This window comes from Pseudoliparis swirei, chromosome 19 (assembly GCF_029220125.1).
Source record: "Pseudoliparis swirei isolate HS2019 ecotype Mariana Trench chromosome 19, NWPU_hadal_v1, whole genome shotgun sequence".
Lineage (NCBI taxonomy): Eukaryota > Metazoa > Chordata > Actinopteri > Perciformes > Liparidae > Pseudoliparis > Pseudoliparis swirei.
In genome coordinates this window covers 19,969,216-19,988,537 of record NC_079406.1, presented here as the reverse complement: position 1 = coordinate 19,988,537, position 19,322 = coordinate 19,969,216, and positions in this window count along the sequence as shown.

Here is a 19,322-nt window from a genome sequence, read left to right as displayed (position 1 = left end):
GGAGGTAGCCTTGACTGAAAGTGACTTTCAAAGTTTATCTTAAAAGAGCAAAGACCCATAACTGTTCACAAAAAGCACTTAAAAAACGTTTCTGTGAGTCACTTTCTTCTTTCATCTGTTCGGTCATATATGCAGGTGTAAATTCTGAAATAAAATAAAGTCAATGTTTGCTAATCTCTGGCATGAAATACATCTAGCACGGTAAATAATATGTAATATAGCAGTGTGAATGCAACTCAAACAATGGATTGTAAACAGTATTACGAGTTTACAGCTGTTTACGGCTGTTCTTAAACACACTGAGCTAAACGCTAACATGTTTAGCGTGTACAACAAAATGCTCACCAGCTATGTTTGGCATGTTAGCTTGGTTACATTGAGCTAATAAGCACTTTATACAAAGTGCACCTGAGGCTCATGGCAGTGTCATTACCTTTACAGGTGATACATCCGATAGAAGTCCAACATGAGAGACATTTCACTAAAAATCACAAATATTTTCGGCATAGTGCTGCTAGAGTAAAATGGTTTTCTGGAAACCGTAAATCGCTGTACCAAATTTCCCAAATACATCTTGAAGATCTTTAGATATTACAGAAAAAAATGGAACCGTTGATGGCACTGGTAATAAGTCATTTGGATTCATCCTCTGGCAATTATGAACGTCTGACCAAAATACCCAATCCATCAAATACTTTTGCTGATAATTAAAAAAAGAAAAAAAAAGGACTGTCAATGCTACAAGGATCACCAAAAGCAGGATTCATCCTCTGGGGAAGAATGAATGATAATGAACATTTTTACGGTGTGTTCAATTCAATTTATTCTTAATATTGCTTCCTCCATCTAATGTATGCCTCCATGGATGTTCTACACTACGTCTGCAGTTCATCAAGTGTGCAAATTACTGAATTTGTGACGTCTTTTTCTCTTTCCCAGTGGCCTCACCCAGAGAATTTTTGGAGAATCTATCTGATTTCACTTGGTATTGCAATGGCCAGACCACTACCAAGTCATCAATCAACCTCAATTTGTTGGAGGTTTGATTGAATTTCATCATTTCCTTCAGTCTGAGAGGTTCTGGAGGTTGATAAACCAGATATTTGTGCGACAGCGTTAGTCAAATGAGTGGTGAAAGAATGATATAAAAGAAAGAGTATGAACTCAAATCTTTTATTTCCTCCACTTTGTATACCATCATCTCAGGATGTAAATTATATAAACCTATGTACAATAACAATGAAAGTGTGACAAAAGAAAACCCCAGAACAACAGCTCTAAATACATCGAGTGAAATAAAGATGTCCACAACTACAGAGTGTTTCACAGATACCTTTTGAATATCAATACATCAACATGCCCTGCAAATACAATACAGCAATGTCTATGAACAAAATCACAGCAGAATATATTTGTAATGCATAGAAAAGCTTGCAACTGCAGGCATCAACATAATAAACAGGCGGTGTTGCATTTATAATTTGATTTGCTATTCAGAGGATTCTCTTTTACCACTAATGTTTTCACCTTCCACTCAAACACCAATGTGTTGGTTAATATTATCGTAATATTTTAATGTCCTCCAAGATTTCATTTACAATAACACATACCTATTGTGTTGGCAATAGAGATGTTTTGTATATGCAAGAGTGAATTTTACTCTTTCCTAGTTCCAGTTAACTTTGATACGACACCATAAGACCATGAAGTGGAAAGAGCGAACTAACATCTTATTAATAGAAATGTAATCTCCTCTTTCATTTCTAATTTTTCACCGTCACATTAGAGCAATGTCGCACTCATCATCCTCTTAATTAGCTGTCAAAGTATGGCCGAGAGGAGTTCCAGATTAGATGCTTCCCTTGACGCAGGACAACAGAGAACATGGGAACAGTGGTTTCTAGGATATTTCACCCGTGTTTTACTTTATCGTCTCTTTTGAGGCCACAATCCTCTTGGATACGAGCTGCATATATCCAAAATGGATATGGAAGAGGGGAGAAAAGGTGAGGACACAAATACATCATACTGTGACAGACTTCTGGTCATGTCCCAGTGCCGATGATCTCTCCTCCAGTCGTTACTTGTTCCTGCAGCCATGCTCAAGCACACAAGCAGGTAACAACTCTGGGTTTTGAATATTATGATAAGAGTAACTTAAAACAATGGCAGACATTCTTAAGGTTAAGATTCTTAATTCACAGAGTGCCCTATGGACATGTCACGAACACAAAATTAAACATCATCAAATTAGCCATTGTGTACAAGACAAAGTACATTCAATTATGAGCCAGTATTTGTTAGATTTCACATGATACATTTCTTCTCAAAATGTGAAATAAATAGATGTCATTATTTAAAACTATGACAAATTAGGATTAAGAACATAGTGCATATTGGAAGCACTGTCCTATCAAATAGTCATTTGACATAGATATTCTTCAATACAAAATGTGTATCATTTGAATAGGTAAAAAATGCAACAAGAATAAGTCAGTTGATCACTTGATTAAAAGTTATTGTGGTGAGGGTGCACATCATCATACATGGAAGCACCAGAAATACACAATGTTCCCGGCGCCTGTATGTGTCTGTATCTAAGCTGTTATCTGTACCTAACAATGTAGAATTAAGTTCCTGTGTGCAGGTGTTAGAATTCACATGAAGAGTCTCTCCATTACCAGATATAGCCCTTTTTTCTGCCTCATTTACAGCCTGAATGGAGTTTGAGCTCGGCAGAGGCCAAGCTCTAATTCTCCCTCATAATGAATTAGTCTCATAATTAGTAACGAGGCTAACCTTCTTATTGCACAAAGCAGGAACATGTGTTCTCTTTTTGTGGCGTTTGTATACTTTGTGTATTTGTGTGCGTGTGTGTGTGTTTGTGTGTGTGCACAAGCTGAAAGTGTTTTGTGCTGAGTGCTTGTGCATAATTTTTGGTTTCATCAGTAATTGTTGCTAATGAGATGTGTCGTGCTTTATGTGCCAGTGGATTGAGCACGTCTGTACATTCTACCCTGAAGTTCTCTTTTCAGTGCTTTCGGCTGCCTTTACACCTTGCTATACACCCTCGCTATGCAACAAACACCTTCCCTGTTAAATATTACAGCAGCTTGTATACAAGAGATTTCCGTGGGTTAATACAGTAGCTTTTGTCCACCTTCATCTGTTGGATATGTTGCTTGAGACAAAAAACACTGCACAAAAGAGCTTTAGCTGCAGTTATGTTTGTTAAATCATTGTCTTCTAGCACTGAGCTTCCACACCTCAAACTAAAGTTAAAGTACCATTGTTGAGTGTATTACTCATTCATGTGGGGCTAAGAGTACAGTTTTCTTTTTACTTCAATCTTTAATTGGGAAAAAGGCAAATATTTAACGAAGGTATTTGATTGACATGGAAGCTATTTCCACTGTGTTCCAGTGTGATCCTATACTAGAGAAGCTTTGGTTTGTGGAGAGAAGATATTTGTTATCTAAAACAATATTGTGACTGTAATCTGAGTTGAAACTGCTCATTCAGAGACAATATTGGCAATCACAAGTCTTGATAGAGAAAAAGCTATACATCTTAATGTCTGGAATATTATTAAATGACACAGTTTGTATGAACAATTGTTAATCTGAATATATATATATATATATATATATATACACACACATACACATATATAATGTGAGTCTCTTGTGTGTTGAATCATATTTTAAAACAAATACTGTTTACTATGGTACTTAAAATGAAAATGTAAGGTCACACTACTCAAGTTACTGATGTTACACTATCTTCATAAGAAGAAGAATCAGTACTGTAAGAAAAAGGATGTAGTGTGTAGTGACGTGGAACACAAAATAGCTGTGACAGTCAATAATCCAGATAATAGCATCAACTGGGATGAAAATGTTCTAATTACTGGTCGGACTTCAGTTTAGATATTGTTTGTCGGTAATTGGCTTCTCTCTAACAACACTAAGCAAATATCTGGAGTGATGCAATTAACGTAATGACTACCACATTTGTCTCTGAGAATAAATGCTTATGTTGTTAGTCTTTAATACATCTACAAGGAAATGTAGCTGACTACAAGTTGGGGACATCGGAGGCATTAAATTATGGTCTCTGTGTTCTTTTAGTGTATCTGTCGCGGATAGTGTGTTTTACTCATATGCAGCTTATAACTGACTACTAATGTGTAGTCCAATATCTGCTAATTTAATTCATTCAGTTTTTCTTTATTTCCTTAACTGACACCTTACATTTTCGCAATGTAGCAGTGCCTCACTGTTTGTTTATGTTTGACCTGCCAAGCAGTGCAACTAAAAGCTTAGACACTGGATTTGTTGTTATCTCTCTTAACTCTTGCATGTTTTCTGACAATGCTCATGTGCCATTTTACAATGAAACAAACTCCAACCACAGAGACTAACCTGCAGTTCAAAGATTTCACCGAAGATCACAACTGACGTTTGGCTTCCAGATACATATCCAACACTATGAAGTAGTTTGTTGATGCCTGCCTACCACAGAGCAATGAGCCTCAGGCAAGAACCACTTGCAAAAACAGCTACATTCTTAAGTGGCTGGTGCGACGGCTTATTCACAATTCTCATGTGCATGCATTTATAATTGCAGGTGGCATTCATAATATTTAGGATGGTCCTTACCAAAGCTATCCGCATTTAACAGTGTTTGCTGTTGTTGAACGAGATCCAAAGCTCTTGATTGATAGGTCCGTCAAGGTCTTTTGTTTGAGAGCTAAATAAATAGACGTGGCTTAAAATGGAGGACAAGATGTTCCTCCACAGTGTTACCAGCATCAGTCTAAATAATAAGGTGAGGACACAAGCCGAGTGGGCCTCGGTATTGAACTGTTACTGCTCCATAGGAACAGAGCCGAAATGTAAAGGCGTTCAGGCAACTTAGAGGATTCTCCTGCACGCATCCCTTTGGAGGTGCACCAGGCACAGCACAATTGTGGTCCCACTAGTAAGAGTTAGAGAAATTTGCAGTAAAAAATGACACCAGGCAGCTCTGCTCCCACCTTGACACGGATAAGCAGTTCGAAATTGAATGGAGAATAAAATATTAGAGTTGACTTGAATGAAAAGAATTTTAAAAAAACGCCCATTTATCCTCCTGGTTCTCTTTAGTAAGTGTTTTGATGTAGTTATACTGCATCTCAGCTGCACTTTTAAATGGCCTACTGACACTTTCTTTTCAAGGAACAGCAGCACATTTACCATATCTACTTTCGTGGACTGTTTTACCATGTGCCAAGTTGTCCACCCACTGATGACATGACTCATTATGTTAAATGCCATGCAACAACAACATACATTTTACATTGCAATACATCCTGACCTAGTGTGTACCAAGATGCCAACTGCTTTCATTTGATCAGAGCAAATGGAATTTAGATAAATAAATCAGACCTGAGCTATTATATGTGGCATCATATCGGTAAGAATAAGGAATTGATGAAATGTGACAGTTTTAGCTTTGCCATTTCGAAATGCCTCAGTTAAAAAGCAGAAATTCATATTGATTGCCATACAATACATTTGACAATATAAAGATTATACTCAGTTACGCATACATACATATTACGCTTATTGTCTTCAATAAGGCCAAAGTTGATTTGTGTATTTGCAACTATCATCATTTGTCAAGGCATATATCTGCGATGCTAATATTAATGTTAAGACTACATTCATAGATACTTAGTTATTACTTGACATCCTGGCCTCACAGGAAGAGAACTTTGCCAAGGCCAAAACCAGAGAACAATGCAACGCTTCAGACCCGGATCCACTGTGGATAATATAATACAAAGATCTGCACGATGAAACCAGCTGTTCTCACAGATGTTCATGTGGAATCCTGCTTCTCATTAAAGGGTGGGGGGTGGGATGGTGTATGTGTGTGTGTGTGTGTGTTGGGGGAGTACAGTATGGGGAGACCAGAGGGAATCTGTTTGTACATGAAGTTAATTTGTATCCTCATCGCCTGCTCCTCTCAGCCTGGGTTGTCTTTAAAGCTTAATAAATTCCGTCAGCTTAATTAGTCAATAATTAATAAAATATAATAATTTAATCCTAAATTAAAATGACATTTAGCTAATCAATATCCTGTTAATTGCTCCACAGTATTTAGTCATTGTGCAAGGCTAGTACATATTTAATTGTTCTGATCTTTGTGGCTTGGATCATGTTAGCCTTGTGTCTACAACAGTGCATTACAAACCCCAAGTAAATAAACTAGCTATAAAATAAATTCCAAAAAAAAGTTTAAAATGTCAAACAGTAGGGTTTTTTGTCATTCAAAGTTTCTGGAAAGCTGACATTTTGAAAACGAGAGTTTCTCAATAGACTGCAATAACTTTTAAATGGGTCTCTGTGCATAACATTAACATACAAAATATAAAGCAGTTATTCGACAAATACTGAATTGAATTCAACACACATTTTTATACACTAACATGGTGATACCTTAACAGAATACAAATATTGCTTTCCATTGTCGTGAATTGCACTTATTTGTTGTACTATTAATCTATATTTCTATTGGTTTGTGTGTGTATAGATCAGAGTGGATCAAAAAATCTCCATCTGGGCTAAAAGGGTGAGGCCTAGTCTATAAATCTGACAGACAAAAAGATGATTCCAGATAGGAATCTACAGACATGAGACGGATGAACAGAGGCTATTCCCAAGGTGCGTTATTTACTTGAGGCTGAGCTGCAGCAGCTGAGCTTTGTTCATAAAATTACTCAAAATAACCAATTATCCATCTTTGGCACTGTATAGGAACACTCCACAAACCAGAGAGGGTGTCTGTAGTCCTGTCACTGATGGAAACAACTCATGTCACACAGTCTAAATCTAGCATTTCACATCCTTTCCTTTTGCTTCTTACTTTCTGTGTTCTGTCTGATTTGGTATGTGTCTTTATTTGTGTCTGCTTCTACATTTGTCAGTCTGTTTTTATATTTGCAGGTCTGTCAAATAAAAGGCAAGTACTGCATGAGCATTGGCTCGAACAGATGGGAGACTTGGAGCACAAGCATCCAATGGTAATACAGTATATACGACAATTACATGATTTAGGGTGGCGGCTGTAGCTCAGTGGGGTAAGGAGGTCGTCCTGCAACCCCAAGGTTGTCGGTTCGATCCCGGCTCTCCCCATTAGTTGCAAGTCGAAGTGTCCTTGAGCTAGGCACTGAACCCCCAGTTGCTTCCCGGGCACATCACTGCAGCCCACTGCTCCTTAATAACTAAGGATGGGTTAAATGCAGAGAACTAATTTCCCCTTGGGGATTAATAAAGTATATATCTTATCTTATCTTATCTAATACAACTTTCGAGGTGTGGCATACAGTGATTTCTCGATGAATAGAAAAGTTGTACTTGAATGAACCCTCGGGTATAATCATTGTACTACCAGCGCTCTGTTTAATGTTTTTGATTTTACATGTGACTAGCTGAGATAGTAATTCATGTTCAGTTGAAGGATGGCTGGGCACTAGCATGGGGGCGGATCAAACACTTATTAAGATATGCTTGGTCAGGTGTACGGCTGTTTATGTGCCGGTTTCTGAGAGCATGCCAGACAGAATGGGAGGGAATCTGTTTATAAATGCCTTGGCAATCTGTAACCACTAGTATTGTCAATAAAATGAGATAAAGTGATACAGTTGAACGAAAGTTGATTCAGAAATCTAGGAAATTGTGTAAAATATATAGAAATAGTATTTCTATTGAGCTTTTAAATTAAGTATGGAGGAAATATACTACAAAACATAAATGTAACTATAGCATTGTTACAATCCAAACACACATTTGTATTTGTTTTGTATTGTACTTTAATTTGCACTTAAGTGTATAATTAAATCTATAAAGGGCATGGTGTATGTAACTAACATAATAGTGCTATTGAAAGTGTTATTTATTCTTTCTAATTTCTTAAATAATAGTCCACTGAATCAGAATGTTAACACAAACACAACATTCCTTAAAATATTTGAATTAATAATATCAACATTAATAATATATCAGTGACTAAAGGTTCTGTAGACTGGAATAAGGACAAATCTCCAATCCCTTCATTTTATTATGTATTGAATTTTACTCACTTAAGAGAAACACCTTTGGTCTGGAGGTTTGAATTTGATTAGATTTCTTTGCCTCTGTTAGTTTAGATTGTCTCATAATGTAATAACTAGAGCTGAAAGGATTAGTTCTTTGATATAACATTATCGTGTTCTTCCTGACAACGTGTCTTCTAAAGAGCGATGGTAATATTTGGAGGAGCAAAGATATTTTTTTTCAGAATAGTGATTCATGCAAGCAGTACGAAATAGTCTAAAAGGAATTTCTAATGGCAGTGGAATATTTTGAAAGAGACAAAAAAGAAAAATCCTTACAATATACTGAATACATTTTTTGTTGTCATATCCAGCAGAATATCATATAAATTCACAGACTTCACTTCTAGTACTCCCTGTCGTATTGTAAGGTGCGGCATCACATTTTCCAGTCTACATATCAAGCAAATGTGATGGAGAGGGCGCTGGGGGAATTAAGAGAAACAGAGACATACAGCATGTTGAAATTAAGATGAAAATTGGGACGGAAAGCAGAAATGGGTTAGGTGGATTGGACACAGTGTTGATAGAATGCCACTGGGCAACCTTCTAATTAGTTCTGCTAGCCTGAGGTAGTGCATTGCCACTGGCCTTGTAGCATCTAATAGAATGATTGACCGCTCTGGCAAAGAAACTGATGATGGCTATCATAAGCAGTACTTGCATTTAATTACCCTGGGGTTTACAATGAATGATAAATACCCACATGCATACAGATCGATAATTGGCATTCACAGTTTGGAATAATAACCATCAGACCTCCTTGTGAGCTTTTTATGAAAAATTCAGGCATCTAGAAATACAGTATGAAAATGCATGCATTTACATGCAAAATGCCTTGGTAAATAGAATGCAATTCTATAATTCGTGGTTTCACAATATCACAGAAATGGACGTTTTTTGTTCCGTTTGGCATCATGGGCTTGTGAGTGATCATTTCATTCCACTACAGGAAAGAAAACAGGAGTGTGACTATAACTAACTTCCTTTGAGCTGCTCCTTAATTGGCCAGCAAGGGAAATCTGCAATGTTGTGTCAGAGAATGTGTGCAATCCCAAAGAGAGAGTGGTATGGGGAACATAGGGGCCAGCATTGGCAGCATCTTTAAAAATATTCTTTCCGTCACTGGTTTCTCCCTCTTTTCAGCCAATACCACAATTAGATCATTAGAGCAGATAACTCCTTGATCAGAGAGGCCAGCCTTAGTGCCGCTTATCGTTAATGTGAATCACACAAACGTGTGGCAAATGTCAAAATACGTTGCTTTAATTATCCAAATGATGTGAATTCATAACTAGTCACTCCAGACTGTTCCTCTCATGTGATATGGCCTCATTAATTCAGATTATATTCACACCTGTCAGGGTTGTTATCACACATTTTATTTTTATTTTGTGTGTGACAGGTCACACAAATGGACAAGGAATCTCAGAGAGATTAAACATGAAACTGTGCAGGCGTTGAAAACAGCTCCTTTTAATATATTGCTCGAGGTGTTGATTGTTCTTAGCTGGTCACATCAGCTTCTTACAGAACTGGAGCAGCAGAATCAGCAAGTTACAATTTGCTTTCCCAATTCAAAGTGTTTCCGTAGTTGTAATATTACCATCAATGTTCACTGACTATCTGCAATGGCTCTTGGTTTAAATGCTGCTGAAAATGCTGGAAATACACTAATCAGAATATTTATCAATGTGACAATTAATTAAAGTAACATTATGCAACAATTGTACCTTAAAATAACAGCTTGAAAAAAATTGTGCCGCTACAATGACTTTTAATATGGCGATTTGTGCCTCCGCTATTGCCATCGGGGGTCTGTGGGGAAATAACTCCACTATGTAGGATTCTGGGGCCGCCCGATCCGGGGCGGATGTACTTCGACCTGCTTTCTGGCAGTGATTACGCAATGTCATATAGTGCCAGTCCACGCTCGCAGCTACAGTATAAGGGCGAAGCAAGCAAAGTCTCTTGTCATGAATTACACGTTCCAATGTAAATTATGAATATGTAGCTTTTTGGTGTTGTCAACAATATTGTATTCGATCACACGTAGTCCACATTCAAACATTTAGAAAACAACGTATATAGGCTGAAAACGCGATCGGTATTTCATCAAAACTAAATGTTGTCATTCTTTTGGTTATGTTAGCATTCATCTCCGATATCACAATGAATAATACTATGCAGTCATATTTATGTAAAATCTTTGAATATTCTTACCTTATTGGTTGACATCATTTTTTGGTTTCTGACTTCGTCTGGTCATCAATACAAATGTATGCGAGGCTGCATCTATCGTAACTGGGTATTTACGACACTGAAGTAAACGTTAAATACCTCCAAAACTGAAGGGGGCGCTAAAAGGGAAAAACTCCATTATGGGGCTTTAAATCAAATTAAATGTATTTAGGAATACTCCAGCAATCCTTCAACATTTACCTATTTGCAGCCAAACAGTTAGATGAGAGGATCAACATCAACACATGTCGGTGTTTGATACAAATGTAGTTCAAATCTTTGGTCAAATCTAGCACAGAGACTGGGACTTGAAAGGATTGATTAGACTACCTCCTTTGGCCTAGTTTACTCTTAAACCATCTCATTTTCATGTTGTATTTTATGATACCAATTACGGTATGGTTCAGGTCTTCACAGGTCCAAAATGTTGATCCAATCCCAACTGGACCCACCTACCAATCAGACATGCATATTATTTTTTTCAAAAGAGGGACCCAATCCAAAAGGGTCTCGGGCTTGGTCAAATCCGATCCTAATAGACCGGAAGATAACTAAACCTAGGACTGGACTAGGACAACAACAACAACTCGGCTCTGGTATTATAGCCCAGACCAGTCCACCACATCTTCACGCTGCCTGTATATGTAGGCTGTACCAACCATGCTACTTCCAAAAAACACAAATGCCTCAGGGGTCCAAGTTCTTTTTCTCAATTTTACATAATCTCTTAAATTCACTTTTTAAAAGGCACTTGCATTTGATACATATCCATGTGTTATAAATCAACAATCGCAGAACCATCTCAGCTATCTATATAATGAAGCACCATTGTCTTTAGGCACAGTGTAAAGAGGTAATTTGGTCCTAAAGCTAAAAAGTTGAAGTCCGATTTATTAAAATACACAAAACATACCTTTACTCATGTGGATGAACTGTTTTGGTGCTAGAAATTGGTTTACCAAAGCCCTAGGTTCACAAAAGTGGTGGATTATATGAATAATATCGTAAATACATGTAGTGAATGTCTAAAACCATATTTTGTAATATCACTCTACTTTCACCACATGTGAGACAAAAAAATGGGAGTAAGAAATTACTTCATACTACAGATCAAGCACGATGAGATGCATGCAAAAAAGAAATGAACATTACAACCGTTTTGTTTTTCAAACAAAATATGTATTATATATTTTAGTCTGTTTATCGAGAACAGTTTCCTAAACAAGAACAGAATATGTTCTATACATACATTTAAAAAAAAATTTACGAACTGAAAACGGCAGTATTATTCAGATGCATAAGGTGGGTAGGTCCTTGGTGATTTAGTTCATTGGTTAGTTTCACACATAATATTGACGGACACACGATTGCACAAATTCGGAAAACGTCACACAGCATGTCCAAGCTCTGGGCTCAATGTGTGACTCACATACGATCTCATGAGAAGAAAGACACAGAAGTAAAACATCTACTGATTATGGCAACATCCAAATCATATTTCTGTGCCGTTTTACCGCAGAGATATGAATTTAACCGTTGCGTAAACACGGTAGGATGCGCGCATCTACCGACTCCAGAGGCTTTATAAGAAGTCATGGAGGAAGTTTAAAAGAGGAAACTATTATGATAAATGCCTTCAGAAATTGATGTTGCAAAATTGCTTACTCCACCGAGGGCTTTCCACAACCAGCCAGTAAAGGACTACATTTGGCACATTTTAATGCCGTTATTTCAACATTTACACTGATCTTCATTATTGCGTATTTTGATGAGTTTGCTTGGTTATAAAAATGTAGTGAATTATTGTAAAGAAGATATAGGCTTATTTTGCATTTTAGCCCACAGTCTGCAAATAGCTATTCATATTTAAATTCCTGACTGATCAGAACTTTTTTAATGAAGAAACATTATACCTTATGTTTATCAAGACCTCTCTCAATGATAGATAATGTAAATAAGTTGTTCATTTGGTCATTCATTAAAACTATGAACATCCGTTTGTTTTTGTGTGATTTAATGGAAAATGCACCATTTCAGTGGATCTTTTAATGCTGACTCTGCCATCGTCAAGATGCTGCCAACAGCATTTCTTTTGGAGAAGCCTGAGTCTAATGAGGATGTCCTCAGTCATCAGTGAGTTTGCTAATACTTGTCAAACACTGAAAAAGATTCTCCGCTCTCTACTCGACAGGACAGAACCTCACAGCTGAGACAGTTGGGGCGATACTGATGCAGAAAGACGTGTCTTTATCATCATCGTAGCGTTTTCAAGAAGTGGTTGTAAAATGTACATGTACCGCAATTTGTTAATTAAAACTATTTTATGAGAATTTAAAAAATCAAAGCAGCCAGCTGTGAATAAATAAGAATCCTAAATGGCAGTTTGGCCACAGCCGGTGTTACGTTGATATGTTCCCCCTATCGAGATGTGCTACTTAGCATTCTGGACATGCGGACACATGGAAAGCTTGCATTCTTTAATGACGGCACTGAGGCGATGGGGAGGGATTTAAAGAGAGTGATTGTGCCAGCCTCATGTCAATTGAGAAGAAAAAAGCCAATGGGCCTTTTTTATGGGTACGTCAGACAAAAATAAATAAAATAAAGACAGTGGTGTCGGCCCAAAAGGCACATGGGCCCACCGGGAAAGTGCCTACTCTGCCAGATGGCCAGTTCTCCCTTGATTAGACCTGATCCAATGTGCGGTTGACCTGAAAACACCCTGATAGAGCAAGACCACCAACAGAGGCAGCAGCATGATTTGTTAACAATTAACAAGCAGACGCAATGCAAAAAAAGCAGCATAATAGTTATGAAAATTTAATTTGGAGTCAAAGTATAAACTTATTCCCCAACTACTGTTTTCATGATTGAAAGAAAATGTATAGAAGTAATTGAAAATCCAACTTCCTCTTCCTGCACAAACAGTAAACATGCTGTAGGCAGCTGGGCGACAGAAGGTAATCATTTGCAATCCAATGTAATATATTTCATGGCTGATTCAAAGATAGGATTCTTCAAAAGATATTACATTGACTACAGATTTACCGACCTGAGAACTGTGGCTCTAAAACGAGACCCAACATGATTGAGTTTACGATGGACCCAGTCGGACTATGATTCTTCAGAACCAAGTGGACCCAAGAAGAAATGCTTCCCTATCAATAAGCCGTTTCAATAAAAAAGTTACAGTGTGACGTTTTACTTTAATGTAAGTTGGTAAAAGGTTGATATGACCTTGTATTTTCCCCTGCAACATCATTTTAATAAATGTTTGAAATTCACAAGGAAAATACATGCTCACCACACACACAGACAGATGCTCACGCATGGATTTTAATGGCACGTCTCATTGGCACACCACATTACAAATCACTTACAGCGGGTGTGAAGATCAGTGGCCTTCAATTTCCTCATTGAGAGTAATTAAGTCGGGAGTGATGGCTGTAGTCGGTGGGGGAGCTCTGGACCGGATTGTCTACTAGTCTCTCAGTGTGAAGTGTTGATGATTCCATTGGACACAGCATTGGACGAGGAGCTGCTGTGGGAAACACTCTAATCAGCTCTGGCCACACTCCCTAACTTTACTCTCATTAAAGTTGGCAAGTGACATTTAACTACTACACCAGGGACTTCACAATGCAAATAAATGGCAACTTCACTGTTGGAATTATAATGGCCTTCTTATTCTACTTTTAATGACCCAATCTAGTTTTTAAAGTCAACTCCTCTGCAGGTATAGGCTTGCCTGCTCCTACAAGCCTTCTTATTGGCTAATAGGGAGCAAACAATGTCAATTTAACTGCAGAGGGATTCTTAGCGGTGAGGAGAGAGAGAGGCTAAAAGCTCAATAACTTACTTTAACTCCTCCAGTTTTGCCATTTCCAAGCCGTCTTTATGAAGGCCCATTTGGATATGTTCATGCTACATTTAATACAGGGGTCTCTCTAATCCCCAGGCCCGCCTAATGAGGCGATAATGAAAAGTTAATCCACATAGCTCAACTCCACCTAGCCTTTAGCTAATGCTGCTTTTAACTCCAGCTCTCATTAACTTTTAAAACATGAGCCATTAACAGGTTGGTAGATGGGCATCCCAAGCACTCTGCTATCCAACCACTCACTGTGTGTGAACTTTAAAGCACAATTAGGTGAGTGAGAGAAATCTTGGATCACACTGACCACCTAATTTGGATACAGTCTGGATTTTCTGGAGTTCAGCTGTCGGTGTATTGATTCCTCCACAGGATTCTCTTGCTCATGCAGTGGTCAGGTTGTTCATGAAACCTCAGTAGTGATGTCTCTGACAGTCTTCTAATTGTTGTTGAGGATGCACATAGAGGCACAGTTTAACTTCTCTCTGATAATTGTGGTTTCTAAACTAGAGCCATTTTAGTAAGTGAAATGGCAAAATGTTTTTTTAGCTGCAGGATTATTTATATTTTTTTCACAGCTAAACATATTGATTTGTTGTTGCACCCACTCTATTTTCATTAGGAAAATATGAATAATTTAAGAGGATAATTTAAAATAAATCAAAACCAACCCACATCATAAGCTTTCGGGGGGGTATCTAGTTATTTGAAACAGACACATCCACCTCTAATACAGACTGTGACTGTTGTCTCCCTGTCTATGCATGACAACACTAGGGCATAAAACATGTCTGACTGAACCAACGATAAACAGTGATTTGATTACAAACGGTTAATGCAAGGGCAAACAAGAACGTACATTTGCATTCCTGGGGCTTTCTTGACAGCTCTCAACTGATTACCAATTCATCATTTGTGTGCTGTGGTGACGGATCATTCTACAGCACTGTTGCTCTGGAGAATGAGAATGAGGTTAATGAATGTGGATCAGGCTAATTCCTCTGTCCTTGCCAGACCGCAGGCCTATAAAATACCAATATATACAGACCTGCATGGGTGACATGGTTTGTAGCGAAATGGAATTTTTCATAGCCCCCGTGGGACACTGAGTCGAAATAAAAGCACATGCAGCTCTGCTGTCTTTGCAGTAAAAGAGATAATGTCTTTTAGATGTTAAAAGATTTGAAAGGCATCAGTTCCATGAACGTCATGTACGTGTTTCACATTTAACTGCAAGGGAAGTTGCGTAACCTCTAAAAAATATTTATACTGTATGCCGATAGTAATAACTTTAGGCAAGCAAGACAATGAATGTTACAGCATGCCTGCCCTAAACACTCCCAGTTTAATGGGTCCATGCAGTAATGTGAGAATTTATGAGATAAAGCATCTGCATGTGAGTGGTCAGAACAGCTTAAAGGGGAGACCACAGGCGGTTGGTCAAATCTACCAGACTGTTAACACTTTTAAAGTGCCGTTTGAGGTGCTGTCTTCTTTGGACTTTGGCACATCCTGTGCCTTCGCATGACTTAAAACGAATCACATTGCCTGGCCTCTGAACACTAACACAGTGTCTCTCACTCTCCTCAAATTCTTACAACATAGTCTAGGCAGGTATGGCAAATACTGGCTACAATCTGTAGAAATATTAATGGTTCATGATGTCAAAACACAGCTTAACATTCTGATATCTCCAGGGTGCTGAAACACAGAAGTTGAGGTTCCTCCCACCCCCAAAGAGGTATCTTCCTCTCTCTCCTTGGGGGGCTGCCAGTTATCTGTTGTCACACTCGCAACTACAGTATTCCAGTTCCTATTACAGAGTAGACACCCATCTGCATGGGGAGAGATAGTATTTGATGCATTCCCTTATGATTTAAGACAGATTCTGTAACTAATTTATGGGCTTGCTTTGTAATTGCACAGGCACGCTTGGGCATACAAAATCCACCAATGAGTAATGGCCGGTGTGCAGTGCCACGATGCTAGTGCCAGACAGTCAATTTTACATAGTTAGAAATCAATTTATGGATCTTTACTTTGACTGTGTATATGGCGATGACTCCTGTGCCTGGAGGATCATTTTATTCTCAGTATATCACGTTTTTTAATGAGAACAAAATATAAATTCCGGCACATGTATTTTTAAAGAGCAAGTTTTCATTTTAATTGTCTGGGCTCTACAGTTACACTTTATATTAAGTTGTTAATTACAGTGATTAATTGGAATACTTAATTGTAACCATTATTCATTGAGTCAAAACGTATCTCTTGTCAAACAGACACTGATGTATTGTGCGACGGAGTGATGATTACAGGCTTGTGACTTTTTTATATCACCAATTAATATTTTACTTAAATTGTTTTTTATTTTGTAAATAGATAACCCTAAAATAGCAATGATACAAAAGGCAAATATTAGTTTCTTAAACTACAGAAACTTCTTTTATTTAATATAACAGATTGCAGTGATACACTCCATTCTAATAATAATTGAAGATTTCCCTTACACTTTGCTCAAATTCTACAGGGAAAGAGCAACCAGTTGGCCTATGAATCAAGTTCTGCTGAATCTCAATTTCACACTTATGAAATTAGCAAAGTCTAGAGAGATGAAAGAGACATGATTCAGCAGAATCTAGCTTTGACGAATGGGAGAGGGGTTGGATGTGGACCAAAAGCGTGACAGCAGCTTGCAATATTTGAACTAAATCATAGAGCAGTATAATGTAACAATATAAAGATCACCAGGTAACATATGGACACCCCAAGGCTCTATGAAGATAACACAGTGTTGGCAGAATGGCAAATACATCGGGTGGAATATACAAACCATCAAGGACTCAAAGAAGATGTTAATGAGAAGTAAAAGCGACATTACACTATTTTCTGAAGTCATTTGCCACCAGCCCACGGTTGGGCTCATTTTTTTAAACCAGTGGAGACCCCAGTAGCTCACTAATTACACAATACTTAAATGCTAAACTAGTTAGAGAAAGTTAGCTGAACCAATTGATCCCTTATCTATTAATAGCAATTTGCTGACCATCCTGCATCATTGATTTGAATAAGAATCGACATTCTGCCCCTATTTTATTTCAAATTCTCTATTCTTTTTTTATCGAAAGAAAAGGAGAGGGGAAGCAATTTATCTTTGTAGAGTTGCCTCCAAACAACAGGCACATCTTCAGTTGTCTATCTTGGAGGTTACAGACATTTTCCAACCGGCTGTCAGTGCAGTGACCAAAGTGCTGCTGAGTAAACAAGCCTTATTGGAGAGGCATGATCTCTATGGTTAGTGTGGAGGCCGAGGGGAAGGAATTACCAAAGGGCTAATAGAACGGAGTTTGCCTCACACTCCATGATTAATTAATTATCATTTTCTGCTTGATGGCTCTCTGAGGGCCATGGTGCTTTGCTGCTGATGCTCTGTCAGCATTTGAGGCTTATTACTGTGCCAACCCATGTAAACCATACAGTACACTCTCTCGGATACTTAAAATTACAGATTCATAATTTCCTAGTGAAAATGTAATTGGTACATTGATTACACTCTATATTAAAATGTATCATAGAACATATGCAATTACAGCAACCGTGGACATGCTATGGTGAGCTATGTTTTTGATAGGAGTAGTTATGTCCTTGAGTTTGATGGTTTCTTCTTTCTATTTAAGGATATCATAATTTATTGTTCATGTCTTTAAAGTGTCCCTCCCAAGGCAGCGCTAAATAGTATTCCCATAACTGGGGTTTGAGAAGAGCAATTCATTTAGTGAAAAATGATTTAAAGTTAGAACAGATAACACAGCGACTGGGACTTAACTTTCAAAACTGTAATTAGGAAAAGAAGATATAAAGCCAATAGAGACTAAAATGTTAGATGCACTTCTGTCATCTTTGCAACGGACAACTTAGGCCCAGTAGTCGGAGCACATTTGGGTTTGAATAAATAATTACTCAACATGTTGTTGATTTTTCCAATAAACAGACTCGTCATAGCAACTGTTAATCGTTTGATATTTCCAAAATAAATATCTGATACATGACGTGGTGATTTGGATAATCAAAACTGTTCATGGTTGTAATGCGAAATTTGCCTGCACACATTTATATAGTTACAGAGATGTGGAATAAAGCCCTCATTGAGCCCTTTGAATATCCAACAAACAAGATGAAATATTGGAAAACTTTCTACCAACCAGATTGAAAGCTGTGCATGCATTTGTTCACACATCCCCTTTGGGGGCACTTTGGCACATAAAAGCTATTCTTCTAACAACCTAATTTGGGTCATTTTACTGGACCAGTCATCTAAACAAGCTAACAGGCCCACAGAGGTCTGGACTGGACAGCTTCACTGTTGCACAAGGCATAAAACCTTCCTCTAACTGAATAGCAGAGTCCTGCCTCTCATTCACAAGTCTCATTGTTGTTACAGCTTCTATTTGTTTTTGACTGCACACTAATCTTGTATGTTCTTGATGAGATGGAGAGCGTTTATATTATTTAATAAGAATTAAATTTGAGCCAAAGCTGTAATAATATTACAAGTTGTTTAATAACATGTAGCAGCAGCCATAGGGAATTAGAAACAATGGTAAACACATTTGCTCAACAATTCCTAATACTTGGAGTGGACTTTGGATGACTAAAGTTTCATGACATCTTCACAAACCAAATCAATGCTATATAAGTAATAATAACTAGATCGGTATTTATATAGCACCTATAAAAACAGAGTTTACAAAGCGCTTTGTCAAACAAAGCAGCAAAAGCAAGGCAATAAAACAGAAAGTTCAACAGTGAGGCCTAACAAACTAGGTTAAGAACTGAACCTTGATAAAACGGTTAAATAGATGAAGCGATAAAACCAATAGCCACAATAAAATACAACTAAGACATAAATAATCTATCCACCAGCTACGCTGGAAGTAGAAGAGAAATAAATTAGCAGGCCGGACCAAGACAAGGAGCAATGAAGGTACTGGTGCATATTTGTAAAAGTGCAAGTTGCAAATACATTTGTTGCATTAACTGGACATATGTAGCGCGGAACTCTCACAC